The sequence below is a fragment of the Daphnia pulicaria genome, chromosome 2 (assembly GCF_021234035.1).
Source record: "Daphnia pulicaria isolate SC F1-1A chromosome 2, SC_F0-13Bv2, whole genome shotgun sequence".
Lineage (NCBI taxonomy): Eukaryota > Metazoa > Arthropoda > Branchiopoda > Diplostraca > Daphniidae > Daphnia > Daphnia pulicaria.
Window position 1 is genome coordinate 5,256,234 of NC_060914.1, and position 17,481 is coordinate 5,273,714.

Here is a 17,481-nt window from a genome sequence, read left to right on the forward strand (position 1 = left end):
GATTTTGGATAAGGGCCAGGAATGGCGACATGGACTTTGGCTGCTCCATCCTACCTATGCATTCTTCACAAAAACCCCATTCGTGCAATATGAAAATGCAATATCCACCGGGGAATGCTACTGACGCGGCTTCTGGTTCATGAGTAGGTCTAAGTCATAAGTAGTAACCCTTTACACGAAATTAAAAAAAATTATTACTTTTACCTAAAATGTTTTTTTTTATCGTACTAATTAAATGATAGCATACTTGGTGGTAGAAGCAACTCGTCCAGAACCAGTAAATAAGAAGAAGGTAAAAAATCCAATATCAGTCTTGACCGTTTTTTGTTCATTTTTTGTTCTCTCAACAGGTTGTATGCTTTTGTTGTCTCTCGTGCAAGCACTGTATTGCCATCCACAGAGCAATAGGCGATTCCTGTTTTAATGATCCTTTCGAAACTAGTTATAACATTGTACGCATCACCATGGAAATTGCCACCCATCATTTGGCGCATTGCGCCGAAAAACATCTCGGTGGAGTCGCTTGAAAATTTCCGGGTGAGCACATAATCAAATCCTTCACTTAGCAGATGCTTAACAGTCGCAACCGTTGACAAAGTAGTGAACCTTAATGCTTCGTACGTTTCTCTAGTAAATCTTTTTTTTCAAATTTTTCACTTTAGCCCTTCCTTCTTTTGTGTTCTTCATGGGTATGCCATTAATCTCTTTATCTATCGCGTCATTCCAATCGCTAAGATAATTTAAAAATGTGTTCTCAAGGAACTCAAATTTGTCGTCTTCTTGATTTGAGAATGGTAGTTTTGTTTCTAATCGTTTCATCACCGCTTGCTGTGTGTTGCAAATGTCGTGAGCTTCATACCAAGTTCGCATAATTTCTAAAAACTCTAAGATTCCATCGACATTTTCGAACCCAAGTTCTTTGCTCTCGTGGTGGGTTTTTATAGCGGATGACACTTCATATCTGAAGACATCAAGAGCCGGCTTGACCTTTTGTCTTTGCAAATTGTTGGGGGCAATATGTAGCTGCGTGAGAAAGCGGCAGAATTTCGTTAATTTTCCCTTGTCTTTTTCGTAAACATTCAAAATAGTTTTGAAAGAGACCTGTCTGCCTTTGATGAGAAACTCACGATCAATGAATTGATTTCTGATGTTTTTTATAAGGTGAACAGGGTCAAAGCTAAGAGATAGTGGACGAAAAATACAAGGCCATTTAAGAGAGGCGGCAACTGAGTCGACCGGATGCGGAACCACCGGTGTCGCTGGTCCCTTTGAGCAACTGTTCAGCAGTGTAAACATTTTGACGTTTGTAGATAAATTGTCCGTAGAAAGTCTTGCAATACGCAACCCTAAAGGTGCGTTCACACTGCCACTAACGCAGCGTTACGGAGCGTAGCGCAACGTGGTGTGACGGAAGAATTTGTACTGTAGCGTAAGGGTGTCTTAAGATCCTCCCCACTCTCGTAAGGGTGTTGAGCGTGGGGAGGAGCTTAAAACGCCCTTTTACGTTACAGTACACATTCTTCCGTCACATCATGTGGCGCTACGCTACGCTACGCTCCGTAACGCTGCGTTAGTGGCAGTGTGAACGCACCTTAAGGATTCTGCCTTTGTCACGGCATACAGCGTTAGTTTTGTCTGTTCCTCTGCTTTCAGTTTGTTGACTAAAAAGAAAAAGAATGCTAGCGGTATGTTGATTCGTTTTTTGAGTCCCGTGTAAACATACGCCAAAACTTTATTGGCCAGCCGCCAGGACTCATCCCTCACTACGTTGCCCATGTCAACTTTGCCAAAAAATCGACCTTTGTTTCTTTTATATTTCAACATCGGCTTGATAGTCATTTCGTCAATTGCAATCGATCCAGTCTTATCAATTTCTTCAAGTTTTTTCACTTCTTCTTGAATTCTTTTTTCTACCAAAGACGTAAATCCAACTTCTCCTAAAGATTTTCTGACGTATGCGCTTAACCTTAACCTACCTGGGCACGGCAAATGAATTATTTTTAATCTGCGTAAGAATTTATAATACCCAGCACTTTTCGCGTGCATAATGATGCAGTGTTTTATGGTATTCTGATTCCACTTCGCTGTCTTCAGTTTATCATAATTCTTTAATTGATCCATAATTATACCCGAGTATACGCCATGCTCTTCCGTTGAGGACAGTGTTTCAATTGTTTAAAAAAAATTTCGGTCAATTTTGGGAATTTCTTCAACTTTTTTTTGCATTTGTTCAACTTTCCTGTTTGATCATTGTAAGTCGCTTCTCCAATTTTTGATTAACCTGTTTTTTGTTCAATCATTGCAGATTGCCTTTGGATGACCTCACACATCTTCTTTGGTGTGAAGCTACTCCGGTTTTTTCCGCCATTCTGCTGTTTACAGTTTTTCACCATTTTAGATGGGCGCGGTAGTATTGAAATTGGTGTGAGTAACTCACAGGATTCCTCAAAAGTAACACCTAAAATTTTTAATAAACATATTTGCTGTTACTGTCCTTTCTGTGAAAGCCCAACATTTTTTTAGATCCGTCTCACCAGCGCAGTTATTATTTGTAACCAGTGTGGTAACATCATTTAAATCACAAAAATCCATGGCGATTTCCGACTGAGTGATGTCTTCTTCAGTATTGGCAGCTGCTTGTTTCATGGACAAATTTTAAAGACAGGTTATGTAATTTATTCAGTTTACCCATATAAATTTTTATTCTTGCCTAGGCAACCTATTTTTGGTGGAGTGTCCACCACTTCCATAATGCAACATTCCGCCTTTCGTTTTCTACTCGGTTTTCTACTTGTCGCTGATGCGCCAACAACATCTGAGATAGGAGGAAATTTTGTCGGTACCGCAGAATGCTTCAATCTTCTTTTATTAGGTTCATAGCACGTTTCTTCAAAATGAGCTTGGCATATATAAGTATCCTTATCGTAGCTTCTGCCAGTTTTCTGTCGATAAGTGTTGGTTCTCTCTCAATTATTATTCTTTTCAAAAATATGTAATTTTAGACTATGTTCTAATTGACTTACTGCTAAATTGGTCTGCTTGTGATTGCCACTTTGTTTATTTCAGTGATGAGCAATACATTATTTAAAAATGTGTATTTGCATTCCATTGAAAATATTGTTTTTATTTTTTTAAGGTTGGATTTTTTATATTTTTTAAAACATGTTTATTTGGGATTCAAATTTATTGTTGCTGTTGAGAATGTAGTTGGCGATACCGAGCACTAGAGGCGCCACCGACCCGAAAAGTTGAACGGAAGGGGATGGGTGGCAAAAGCTACACTACAGGGGTATAGCTCGATCACCGGCCTAGGGTTTAGTAGGCCATGATACTGGACAAGAATCGCAAACAAATCGGCTGATTGTTTGTTCAAAACTGAAAAACAAGTAGGTCAAACAAGCTGGCCGTTACATATGGAAACAATGTTCGACTTTGTTAAATGGAAATGAGATATAGTATGTTCGAAATAGCCAGAAATTCAGTTCGAACAATTGTTCGTGTTTTGTTGTCAATGTTTACTATTTACATACAGTTATTGCTATTTACGGTAGTTGAACTTTCTCCTTCTAGAATGTTCTTTTTGATGTTTTGACACTTTTTAACCTTGATTCCCACGTGAAATCCCTTTCCATCTCTTTCCTTGTCTCTCATTTGTGGTTCTAAGCATTGGCTTCTTTTCCTCATAGAATTTTATTTTCTATAGCGTAACAACGTTTCACGTTGCAGTTTAGATCATTAGTCAGACCTTTTTTAACCTTTTGATCAATATACAAGTCCTGTCCAAGACTGAAATTGAATAAAAACTTCATTTAAAATGACAAAGTATAAGTAGGTGTTCCACAATATATCTAGACCCCACATTTAAGGTTAATTGTAAAATTAATCGTCTTCGCTTTGCATTTTTAATAACTAAGATTAACTTGCTTTGCTTGGTTAGATGATTCTGTCTACTGATGATAGGGTACAAATCTAAGATAGTTTGTTCAAACTTTGCCAAACCGTCCATCAAATGAAGTTAGACAGAGAAACTCACAACAAATTTTTCCCACAAGGACAAGTTTTTTATTTGCTTCTTGATAAATTTTAACCAGTGTTCCAGGAAGGTAAGAATTCTATCGCTTCTCAGACATTCTTCATTAAAAATTAACGATTTGACCATCTTTCGGAATACTGCGAAGGTCAGTCGCGAATTAATTCGACTGAAAATGTACTGGAGTGGTGGCCAAAAACAACTGACATGCAGTTGGGTTATGCTGTTACTATTGCTGTCAAAATAATCAACGTCATCGACTGAATATACATATATTTATCTCTAAAAAAAAGCCTTTATTCAATCAAACAAACAATTTTATACAGAGATACAACCAGGAGCTTTTCTCTATCGGGGGAATAAACTTAGATGAAGATTTACCACTTTTAAATAACTGTAGAGGGACTACTGAACTCTAGTGTTTTTTAATAAACATCGCGATCACCTTCATCTTACAAAATCACTAACACAGACAACTGAAACTTGAAAACGGACATTTATTTCTTTTAATACACTAGCAGACTGCAGTAAAAGACAACAACTTTACGTATCGCTATTTCAATCAAGCCAAGTCTGCATCAAGTTTCGGCTATCCCCCCGCCACGGTGTGCATTAGTCGACTAGCCGCACGACTTTTGGCTATGCGGATACGAAGCAATTTGAAAAAGCTCTATTCAAACAAAGTGTTTAGGGAAGAGCTTTACGAAAAAAAATGTATTTAGTGTCTACGAATTTGATATATGCAGAACTATACTTTTTTTTATTAACGGGCTTTGGGGCTTGACAGTGAAATACAAAGAAAATAAATTATCGAAATTTTCTATAAAATTTGTACATTTGTACCGGCGAAGCTAAGACAAACAAATCGGAGGCACTGTGAACATGGAATCTCAAGGTCTTGAGTTGACATTTTATTTAGCTCTTGCTTTAATGCTCAGAAGGGCTGACTTTCCAAGTTCAAATCTTGATTAGATCCCAAAACAAAACTTATGGTATACAACCACAGTTTTTAACTTTTAAAATAATTTAAACTTACATACTCAAAGTACACATTGGCAAATCCTTGAGATTAACATTGATCTCAAATACGACTTCTTGTACCCCATCAAGAAATATAGTCTTATGGACCTAATTGGCTGCGCTTAAAATCCTTATGCGACAAGCTGTCAAGACATCCATTCTGGATTTAAGATCATCACAAAGATTTTGATAAAATAGCCTCCCACGATACCATTTGTTTAGACCAATATCAGTGGGGCCAATAGTGTCATCCCATCCGGCTGGGTGCAGCCAAAGTTACTCCTTACAGCTTAACTAGATAAAGTTAGATTTCGGTAAATAATTAAATTTAATTGAGTTACTAAACTTTCGGAACAGATGCCAATTATGTACAACTTCGCAAGAAAAATTGTAGGAAGGTGATCAGATCAGACCCAGTTCTTTTAGCATTTCACGATCCAAGTCACACAGCTCCAATAAATCCGTTTCTCTCTTGCGGATATCATAGCGTTCGTTCATCAGAGGGTTTTTCGTAGCAAAACTATCAATTGTGATCAATTGCTCCTCAGTACAAACCATCTTTAGTTCTTTACTGAGTGTTAAAAGCCTTGGTGAATTAATGGGTAATACCCATTCGTCTACTTACGTACCCATACGTGCTTAACGGCGTGTCTTGCGCCCAGAAAGTCTCAATCATTTCATGTTTCCGTCCTACGTCGTTGTTTGTCATCTTCTTTCGATGAATCTTCATTTCATCTGCGGTCATAGGGTTCTCATCCACACCTTCCAGTGACTGATTCATCTTCATTTCCTCCCTCACCCGTAGCAATCTTGGCACGTTGAAGAGTCGTTTGTTGCCCGTGTTTCTTTAATCGTCTAGGGTATAGTTGAATTTTTCAACACTCTCCCCATGGAAGCTTGCTTCAGTAATTCCCCAGCTAACGTAACAAAGTCACCGAACAAACTTTTTTTTCAGAGAAGTCAGCATCTATGGTAGAGGCTTCTACTTCCAGAGGGTATAGACATTGAATTGCTCTTGTGGTTTCACAGGTGCTCCTTCTTCATAATCTGCATAAGCAGGAGTTTTACCTGTCTTACTCTCTTGTCTTTACCGTGGACTAGTTCCGTGACCCGTCCTACTGGCCAATCGATTCTTTTCCTGTTCGTCTCGAACGCTATCACCACTTGACCAAGTTGGATCGGCTGGACAAGATTTGTAGCGACGTAGTTACGATTCATGTCTCTGAGGTAGTATGCATGGAATTCTGACCACCAAAATGGTACTAGTTGTCTACGTTCAGTTTCCCTCTTCGTAATATGCTATGTGTTTGAGCTTAGTTCTGAGTCCTCGTTCAGAGGTACAGCATCCATTTGATTTACGAAACCACCTTTAATGAGCTGGTTCGGCGTTATCGGGTATCGATCGTCAGTGACGTAAAGTAGAGGTATTTTGTTCACTATTTCGCCTACCTCTATTAGGATTGTACAGAACATATCGTACTCATCTGTTTAGGATTAAATGTCTTGTTCGATGTCAGCTTCACTGTCCTGACTATTCTTTTCCAAAACCCTCCCCACCATTTGGAGAGTTTTAGTGAGACTCCCCAGACAATATTGTTCTTTACCTTATAAGTCCCAACTGATTCGTTTGAAAATATTCGCTTCAGTTACTAAGCGGCACATTTGAACTCTTTTGCGTTGTCTGAAGTTATCGTTCTTGGCCGACCCTTTAGAGCGCAGAACCGCCGGAGAGCGTTTAGAAATTCTGCGTTGCTCTTCTTCCACGTGATTTCCAGGTGGACTGCTCTGGTAGTAGCGCAAGTGAACAACAAAATGTACACATGCTTCTTCTGTACAGCCAATTGAGGGGTCATGTGCTGATATTTATAATTCATATTCCCTGATATGCCTGGCACTTCACCGGTGTTAAGTACCGTGGAACCAATTGACGGCTCGTGTACCAAGACCTCAAAGGAACCAGCAGGCCCAGTAACCGAGAATCAATTCTGATTCTCTGGGCTGGTAAGTCTGTGCGGACTTCATCGAAAGCAGGCGCGTTTTATCTTTGACAGGGTACGCATCGGTCTAGGATCTTCCGTATGACTTGTACATGTCTAGGTAGCCAGTAATCGGCCTTGACTGTGATTGTAATGGCGTTCATACCTAAGTGACATGTTTAATATTGATGAATTTCTCTGAACAAGACCTCTGTGAGGTAATGTTCTGGTGGTAGTAGAACTAACGCGTCCTGCTCCTGGTAGGTGAGGTATTGCTTTTGTCTACTGGTGCAACGTATCACCTTGTTTACCGCCTCATAATGTGGTTTGAGCTTGTAGAAAATCTTTCTTGGCGGTTTTTTATGATCTAATATTGCCTTGAAATCATCGGGGTATGATTCCCTTTGAACTTGACTTATGAAATCAAGTTTCGCTTGGTACAGCTCGTGAGGCAAAAGTCTCACAAAATTCCTGACTATTGTCTTCCCAAACTCACCAGATTCTGGGTCTATTTCCACCATCCAATACTTGTCAATTTGAGTTACTTTATTGCTGGTAACCTTTCGTCCGCGAAATGCGTGCATGGCTCGTTTGACCATGGCTCGGATGCGAACCCCTCTAGGCCAAACGCTGTATTCCTTGTACTATACCGGATGCATGGGTCTAGCTATGTTTGTTTCGATTAGATTTACTGCCACGTTGAGCGGTTTATACTGCAGAAAATGGTTCAACCAGTGCGTGCCGTTCCCCCACTTTGAGTGTGCGAGTTCTTTTGCTGTAACCCCCCTAGATAGGAGATAGGCTGGGTTTTGGGAACCCTCGCATAAATGTTTTTCTGCTCCAAATTCTTGGATGTTTGTGACCCAGTTCTGTACCCAGATTTCTGGTTGTTTGTCTGTGGCTGTGATCCAACAGAGCGAAATTTGGGAGTCCGTCCATACAGGAGTCTTATGCTCTGCTCTATTTTAGGTACATATAGCTTGATCTACCATTGTGGACATTACATTGCTTAGCAGCTATAGTCTCTGGGTATCGTAATCGATTTCCTGGGTAGCGGGGCTACCTTTGACTTGGCGGCGATCAGTGCAATTGCTTGGCCTGGCTTTTCATATGCAACTGCTCCATAGGCCGTCTCACTCGCGTCACAAATATATGAAGCTCACTCGGCTTAGTTTTATCGATCCGCGTCCACCGTGGGATCTTTATCTGACCTAGGTCGTCAAGCCCGGAGATGAACTAATCCCATACTTCCGTTGATTCAGAGCTTATGAGCTGGCCCCAATAAATTTCTAACATCCAGGTAGTCTGCATAGATCGCTTTCCTTTCATCATTGTCGGATTGATGAGTCCCAGAAGATCATACATTCTGAGCGATAGGCTAAACAGTTGTCTTTTAGTTAGCCGGTCTTTTATTCTTTCTGCTTCGCTTATGCTGCGATCAGCGCTTAACGAGAATTCGTCTGTCCGTGGGTTCCAGAGAATACCTAGCGCCTTCGTATTGGTATTCTTATAGATCTAATCGATACCAAGCTTGGAGGGTTTGTCTGAGAATTCGAACTATCCCCGTAGAATTTCTTTTAACTCAGGCAAGTTTGCCGTCGTTTTGCAAAGCTTCATCTTAATCTCCCAGAGGATTTTGAATACTAGACGAATATCGTCCGCTGCTGCTTGTGGGCTTTTTTCTCCCCCCCCCCTCCAGTCGTAGACATAGATCTGGCCAAGGACACTGGATGTTATGCCTGGATGTTGTCTCTCGTACTTCTCTCGTTGCGAATTGAGAACAACCCAAAGGATAAATGGACTTGAGGTCAGCCCGAACGATAGTCTTTTCCAGGAATAGACTTTAAATGTGGGATTCTCTTCGTTCGGATCGTCTACCCTAATGAATCTTACTATCTAACAATGGTCAGGGTGTATCAGGATTTGTAGAAACACCTTCTCGGTCCATGCATGCTTTTCGCTCCGAAACTTATAGGGATCCCCATGATATCTGGGTTCATGTCAGGTCCTACTTCTATATTGGCATTGAAGCTTCGCCTTCCCTATGATGGACGGACCCATCGAAGACAGGTCTCACCTTAGTGGTCTCTGCTTGTTCTCGGAATACTGGCCTATGTGGGACCATGGTTACAGGCCCATTATATTCTTGGTCTGCCTCTTCGATGAAACCATCCCTAATATATACAAAACACAAAAATCTATTACTTTGGGAAACTGTTGAGCTACTGCAGATCACATAGTAGCTCTTCCGGAGATCATAGGTAAAGATCGACATGGGCTAAGAGTTGAAGATCTTCTTCTATAGGAAAAAATAAATTACGATGCGGTTCGTCACCTTTCGAAGCAACGCATTCGTGAATTATTGTTGCAATATGTGCCAAAATCTGAAGGGACTTGTTTTTATCTTTTACTTATGGATAGTTTAACATTCAGTTATCTCGATAAGAAAGTTGGGGCAACTTTCTTTTTAGATCGTGTTTACAAAATCAACGGATCAGTTTATTTATCAATCAGGCAACCACTTTATTACTTCAGATGCATATATATGTGCGGAGATAAATGATCATGCATTAGTGATGTTGATAAGTAAGCTAAGAGGGGATAGCAACCTAGAACTCTTTAAGCCGCTGTTAGCTTACTTTAAATTTTGCTGTTCATTAAACTCCGGTAAGAAGCACGAAATTAAATTTTACCCTACTAGATTTAATTTATACTCGTTCCAAAAAAGTTGATGTTTCCCCACGTTTAACTGGACTCGGGCTTTCAGACAACATATCGTATATCCAAGATATACTAAAACCTTGAGCGATACGGTGGTTCTGAAGAAATTTATGTGTGCAATATACTACCATCAATAGATGAGATTAGGGTAACAATGGAGAGAGCGAGATTAGGCGCAAAGGCAGCTTTGATGAGACTTGGTGTTGATGTAGCCGATCCGGACGATCACGTGTTTAATTTTGATTTACTATTAGCTTCCAGATTAAACGAGCTATTAGAGAATCCTGCCCCAACAGAAGATGATATTAACGAATTTAACGAATGTGAGAGGTTCAATACGAGGGCGACGACCTATTAGAAAAGTCTATTCAATGTGATCTGTCATTTCATTTTCTCTGATGGTAATTTAAATGACTACTCAACAATCCTTGAAAAGTTTCTCGTGAGAAACTGTGCTGAAAATAGTGCAAGACACCACAATGACCCAGAATCTTTAATTCATTCTAGTCCATTCGTTGTTGTTACCAGAAGTAACGGTTGTCAAGTCGCCTTAAAAAAAGAACTGTCGTATGTATGTGTGAAAATGGGGTAAAAAAGCATAGTACGATAGATTTAAGCGGGTAACTCAGGGACATAACTTTTTGTTAGCGAAAAAAATAATTTTTCGAGTAGTCGCAAACAGAAAAGTCAGGATAGGAGATTTGTGTCTAGTTCTGTTCCTGAAAGAGAAAAAGAGTTATAGGAGAGGAGTTATGGTTGGACATATACTGTTTTTGAGTTTAAAAGATGCTTAAAAAAAACGATGAAGGCAATTTATGATTGGAAGGAAGGAGATAAAAATGTTGGTGTTATTTGTGACTGGTTTAATCTAGATCATACAAGGCAACGAATTTCAGGTCAGTTAATTGAACAAGCAATGTTTTCTCATGGATTGCACCCTTTTGAATATTATGTTTGCAGTCTACCTTCCGCAAGATTTTCTGTTACTCAAAATAAATCTGATGTAGAGGAGACCGGGGCTATGTGGGACATGGGGCTACACGGGACATCACAGTTAGAGCATGTTCCCGTAATTTTGTTAAAATAATGTTTTTACCAAAATGGTGCATGGTATATGCTCAAAATAGCTTTCCCTAGGAAATTTATAAATACATATATAGAATTTTTAATAAAAAAATCGTTTAATTATTGTTGATAAAAAGATTTTCAATACAAGTTAATTTCCATCCATGAGATGAAAATGAGAGACATGGCCAAAGAAAATCCTTTCATTCTTCCTATTATTTTCTTCACACTGTTCAAAAATAGGGTAGAACCGTCAAACATGTCATTTTATGGTCACATAAAGAAATAAATAGATGACTGACCAACAATCTTGTAAAAAATTATTTAAAAAAATTCATTACATCTCCGCCATTGTCAACAAGGCGTATCTTCTGCTGTACCTCTCAATATTAATCCTCAATATTCTCTCTCAATATTAATCTGCTGTATACCTTTCAATATTAAAGCTGGATTTCTACAGGACAGAATCCCTTTATTTTACCATGATGGTTTCAATATATGAGCAAACTACAACAACGGCTATGCTACGAATAGAGTCTTGAAATTTCTGTCTTTACCGATGAAAGGGTTATGTCATCTTTTACTGAGCCACTTACATTACAATTGGCATTTTTCCGGATGAAGTGGAGTGTGATTTGAAGCCTGATGTGGGACTTTTTGTGGAACCTGATTTAGAGCCAATATTTTCTAGGTTCACGTTCATGCATTAACACTTAGCATGTGAGCACTGGCAAATTCTATTCAGCAGCTACAGCTCCCTGCCGTTTTGTAAATATTTTATGTTCAAGAGTGTGTTTGGTTTTCAATTACGGTATGGGAAAACAATCTAAAAAAAAGTAATCAGTGCATCTACTATCAACAAATCGAATAATATATTCGGAAAATATTGCTGACGGTTGACTTTTTCTAATTAAAAAATCCATGTTGATATTCAATTTCGTCCAATAAGAAATTGTAAAAAAATTAAGGATACGACCTGCTTTTATATCGACTTAGTAGTCTGTACGCGATTTACGTAAATATTGTGTTTTCAGAAACTATATTGTTTATTCGAAGGGTTCTGTGACGAAAACAAACAAAAATAATAAAGGTATTTCTTTTGGTTTATTCTCATTCGGGTACAACCATAGTAGTCCTTTCCATCCCAAGTCTAGATCCAATTGTCTTACGTTCAACCACATTTAGGGTAGATCCTCTGGGTTCTGTATTCCGGGGCAACATTTTATGTCCACACCCACAGTTTTTATTTGCAAGACTCTAATCTGCCCCCATTGCAGTTAGTTCTATTCTAATGATTTTATCCATCCTTCGGATATCATAGAGTCCATCCAAATTTCTACTTTTTTTCCCAATGCATATTCTTTCTGTAAGTATTTTGCAGTGTGCTAGCTATTAAACTTCCCAGGAGATCTAGCCTAGGTATAGTAACTGAACTTTTTGAGCTGGGTGCTACTCTTGCTTTTGCTGCAATCAATGCAATTCTCTCTCCTTGGAATAGGTATGTACTGCCGCTTATGCTTTCTCGAAAGCATCACAGAAAATGTGCATCTTGCTCGTCTCAGTTTTTACTATTCCTGTCTATCTACTGATCCAAATTTCCTTCATTACCTCTAATCCGTCTATGAACTTATTCCATTCTTTCTATGTTGAGTTGAAACGTATTCGTCCAACAAGTTTACTTCATAATTTATGCATGATTAACCTTGCTTTCATGGTTGCTGAAAGCTTGAACATCATTTAGTCAATGGAATTATTGCTTCTTTGAATATCTTTTCTGTCCACACTATCGGTTCTGTAACTACACCAACATCGTCCTCACTACCCATCCAGTCATCCACCAATAGCTGTTTTTCTATCCCATTTACTCTGTCTGGGTTTTTGTCTTCATACGAGCCCAAGTGATGTGTTATATCGCTCGTAAAAAAAATGGACTCCGGTAAAGCCAAAGGAAATTCTTTTCCATTTTTAATGCACGATTTTTTTGTCTTTACTTGCTGGGAAATATCACCATAGGAATATCACCATTTGTGAATGATCCTCGTTTAGCTCTTGTATCAAGAATGTCATTTTAATGTCTAATGTTCATCTTATTTTGTTCCGCCAAAATTGTTACCTGTTTTGCCATTACGACTGGATTTAGGTTTGGTCCTGCTTCTAAGAAACTGTTGGAACTTCTGTCACTTTTCTGTCTCACTGATCCATGAAATACTGGTCGCACTTTAGTTGTTTCCCACTTCACCACGTAAACAACGACAGCATCTTGTTGTAAAGACGTAGAAGAAAGAATTGTAAGAATCGATGATTCTTGTATTTTAAAAACAGATGATGACTCATTTGCCTCGAAAATTCCTGTTGGTAGGATTTTTTCTCTTTCTCTACTTATTGAGAGTAAAAAAATAATTGGGAAAACGGGTTTTAGAATGGAAGTATGATCATGATCAAACTAATTTAGGCGCTTTATGCATTGTGTGTGAAATCGTGTGGGATTCAAACAAGAAGGAGATCAAGTTTGACTTAAAGGACATTATAGTCTCGTCCCTTGGTTTCCACCTTTGCGAGACGTATATTCAGAGGTGGTAGTATTTGTAGCATTCCGCCACCAACTGTGGATCCCAGCAATTCCAGGTTGTTTCTTCTTATTGATATAATTAGTGATCTATATTCATTTTTCAACGAACTGTTACTTCCTTATCATGCTAAATTTTAATGATTGGAACCCAATAGAATCTTTAAGATTCAGAAAACTCGTACACCCACATATTGAGTTACCAACCCCCCGAGTTTTAATTGCACGAATAAAAGCCAACATTTTTATACAATGAGAAAAATTTATTGATGAAAGATTGGTCCCAAAATGTGTGTATGTAGCTTCGAAAATAGAAAAATGGCTTTGAATAAGATCAAGCTATCGATTATTATAAATTAATATCAACAATCAAACGCTGTTTGTGTACACTTTGTTAGCAATTACTATTGAACCGCAATTGAACACAAAAAAGTGGTTGCTGAACAATAGTGAAAATTAAAACAAACAACCGAGTGTTTAATCGCACACTGTCGTTAACTCTAAAAACTTAGGCGATGTTAGAAAAATGAATTCCAATGAAATAACTACAGATATTGTTTGATTGAAACGCAGTTAACATCGTAGTCGCTGGGACAGAACGCTCCCCATAACATTTGTATTGTCAATGTTGATTTATGCTACTACAATGTGCTTTACTACACTGCCCTACACAAAACCACTGTTAAATGTGAAAGTTTACCACAATCAGGCTGCCAATGCAAAAAGAGAAACAATCCCTCGATTACTCTCCGTTTGACTCTTTTTAGATTAAATAAACTTACAAAAACAAAACGTTGTATTCCTATCTATATACCATTTTTATCATGACGTCTCTGTCTTATATCTCCTCTTTTTTTCTTTCCTATTCATTATTTTAAGATTTAATTTGCAGCATGTCTACTCATAACGCATAAAAGAGATTGGTGTCAAATGGACGCCTTTCGTTTTAAGGTTACAACTCCCAAATAAATGACCCAATTTGATTTATTTTTTGTTTTTATTTTTCCAGTGGTTTTCTCCATTCCCAGTATTAAAAAATTTTTATTTTAGAAGAAATGTTTTACCTGGTATCGAATATCAAAGTTTTGAGAAAATTTAGGAAAGAGCTATGATATTGGGTAAATTGGGGAATTCTCAGATAAGTGTATTCAAACATCGGATTTTTTTTATGAAATGCTATTCGCATTTATTAATTCTGTATGTTATAAAATTTACATTCGAATAAATCGGAAAAAAAGACAAAGTTTTCTTTCAGCAAAAAAAACTGCTTCTCACAGATGGGGAATAAATAAAGGGGGCTTGATTTCGGGATATTAATTACTTTAATCAATTATCGATTTAAATAGTCGCAAGAAATATTGATGGCACAAAAATCCACCTCCCAAGTCCCCGCCCACTGATGTCAATGTTGGACACATCAGCTGTTAAATCACCCAAAAAAACGGCCTATTTAAATGCTGCTTTGATTCGAAATAATGCTCAGAAAAAAAATTAACTGTAAACCATAAAGAAATTGAAAAAAATATGTCAGTATGTTTGAAACTAAAAATCTTTACATAAATTCAGTTTGAAACAATATGGAAACAAAGTAAAAATAAGTAAAAAGTGCGCGATAGAATTGTGAAAGATTTTGCAACATTCTGTAAGAACGAAGCAAATCTTAAAGATTGACAGAAAATAATATTGCAAAAATCGCGGCCCACAAGCGGTGGCTTTTAAAATACCCAAGCCTTATGGCGTTTTCACTTGGGCTTTTTCGAGTGCTCTGTAAAATGACCAAGCTCGGAGCTGGATTCCTGAAATCCTACTTGGAGCGCCTCGAAATCTGGAAAAGAACAATTATTTTGCTCGACCAGCGGAACAGAATTCCAGATGATCAAAACGTATGTAAAGAAAAAACAACATCGTCTGCTTCTACTTGCTGCAAAAAATGTCGAATCTGGATTTGCTTTTTGTCTCCGGCCCTAGACCCCGGAGTCGAAAAATGAATCCAGATTGTGATTTTCGCTCCAAGTTTGAGCGAATTCCGTCCCAGTGGAATAGCGCGACTGGACGCTCGACAATTTTGGGGGAGACTTTCGCGCCCACTGGAACGGATTTTCGCGAAAAGAAGATCCATCTGTTTTTTCGAGCGCTCAAAAAGGCCCTCGTGAAAACGCCATTAGTTCGCAAGCTTTGAATTTTTATTATCTTGACTAAAAAAAGATAATTGAAAAAAGGCTTAAGGCTTACTTATTTCGGTTAGAAGAGATTTCCGTAGATTTATTTTCACAAGGTCAAAACTGCAAAGATTAAGTTTTTTGTAAAGTGCAATGCTGTCAAAACCGAGATATTTTTAGTGCCCTAATTTCAGAAATAAGTCTTTCTTTCATAAGTGCAATACGCCATTCTTTTTATTTATTAAAAAATCAAAGTAGTGATCAGTCTTTCTTGTTTTCTTTATAAACTCAACGTTTTTTTATAATTTTATGTTCATGTTTGAGAAGAAATACATTTTATTTTCTGTAAGGCGTTATATCAACAGTTTTTATTCAGCTCTCATTTGGTTAGCCAAAAATTGTCTTTTTTTCAAAGCCCATTTGCTCCTCCTCGTCATTTTCATCCTCTTGTGGAATATTATTAGCTATCTTCCTCGTCATCTTCGTCCCTATACACAACATTATCCCAGCCAGCAACATGAGTAAAGTAACAGTGAGCACCTTCTTAATTTTGAACACGTCTAGATATTTCAATCACCGCCATTTCATTTTGATAAGCCCTTAAGCTCTTTTCACGATATGACGGTCTGATTTGAGTACTCGGTTGAATTCAAGCTCGTTCTGAGAATGTATCAAATAGAAACACAGAAATAATATTTTTTTTAAATAATCACCAATGCTTATTACCTCTTCTAGTTGCCCAAAATTACGGAAAGGAGTTAACACTTATGCCAATAACTTGTATACGGTGTCAGCTATTAGATCTGCTGCATTAAATTTTGGCCCAATAACTCTAGATAGAAAGCTGTTTCGAAATATTCTGGCATCATGCATGAATCCCAGCCAGCCTACACTAATGTCTATGAACTTTAGATCCCCACGTGACGAAGTGACGGGATAACACCCTATAGTCTTCTCTTGATGGCAATCTGATATACTGGTATGCAATATTAGCAATTACTCTGCAAGTTTTCATTACTATATAATGAACGTTTCCTGATGAATTTGAATATGAAAATTGGAGAAAATTATAGATTATGTTATTTTGAAAAAAGAAATGTAAAACTGACCATGGTTCTTACAAAACTGTCGAGAAAACACTCTGAAGGCTTCGCGATTCGCTAATGTCCATAACACCATTAGTAATTTTACCGATACTGGAGAACCATGGTGTCCATACCGTTCCCCGGTAATGGCTGGGCCACAAACGATTACTATGAGCTACATAAATAACACATTGTTGAAGAAAGATTTTTAACAAGACAAAAACATTACTGTTAACTGGTATACTGCAAAAGCCTCCTTTGTAAGCCGTAAATCTTTTTTAAATTGCATCGCTGGGAACCGATTATACCAATTTCCAATATACTACTCCAGAAAAAACTTCTCTTCCTTCCTTAATTGAATTGTAGAAGTCGTGTAACTAAATTATTTCGACGCCTTAAAAGTTCTTGCAAAACAAACAAAAAATCATCATCATCATCATCATTTACAATTTCAACAAAAGTTTCAAATATGACCAAAAGTCTTCCGATTTCTTCAAATAAATCCATTGTTTTTGGTTAATGAAGCCACAACAAAAATTAATTTTTTCTGCTAAATATACTGGTGAATATACAGTGTTTGCATTTTTACAACAATTTGGCAACCCGTCAAAATCTGTCAAACTTTGATTTGGAATATTTACTTAACGCACCCCCAGGAGCCATTTCCCGCGGGAGAGACTCATCTTTCAGTGCGGGTGTTATTTTCGAAGTATCGCCTGAGGAATTTTTTCAATATAGTAATTGACAGTTGTACCTCATTCTTTAATTTTTCACAACATTAGCATGTGGACCATTGACTTGCCGTTGCCTCCTTCTAAAATCAAACCAAAAGTAATTGGGAAAAGAGGTCACAATGTTA

General features: G+C 37.9%; 1 long non-coding RNA gene across 1 annotated transcript; it reads left to right on the forward strand.

Moving 5' to 3' along the window:
• The first annotated feature begins 369 nt into the window (after positions 1-369).
• On the forward strand, positions 370-2,945 carry LOC124326009. The gene is made up of 3 exons (XR_006915499.1): positions 370-537; positions 2,306-2,451; positions 2,524-2,945. It is a non-coding gene; the product is annotated as an uncharacterized LOC124326009 (long non-coding RNA).
• Positions 2,946-17,481: the final 14,536 nt, after the last annotated feature.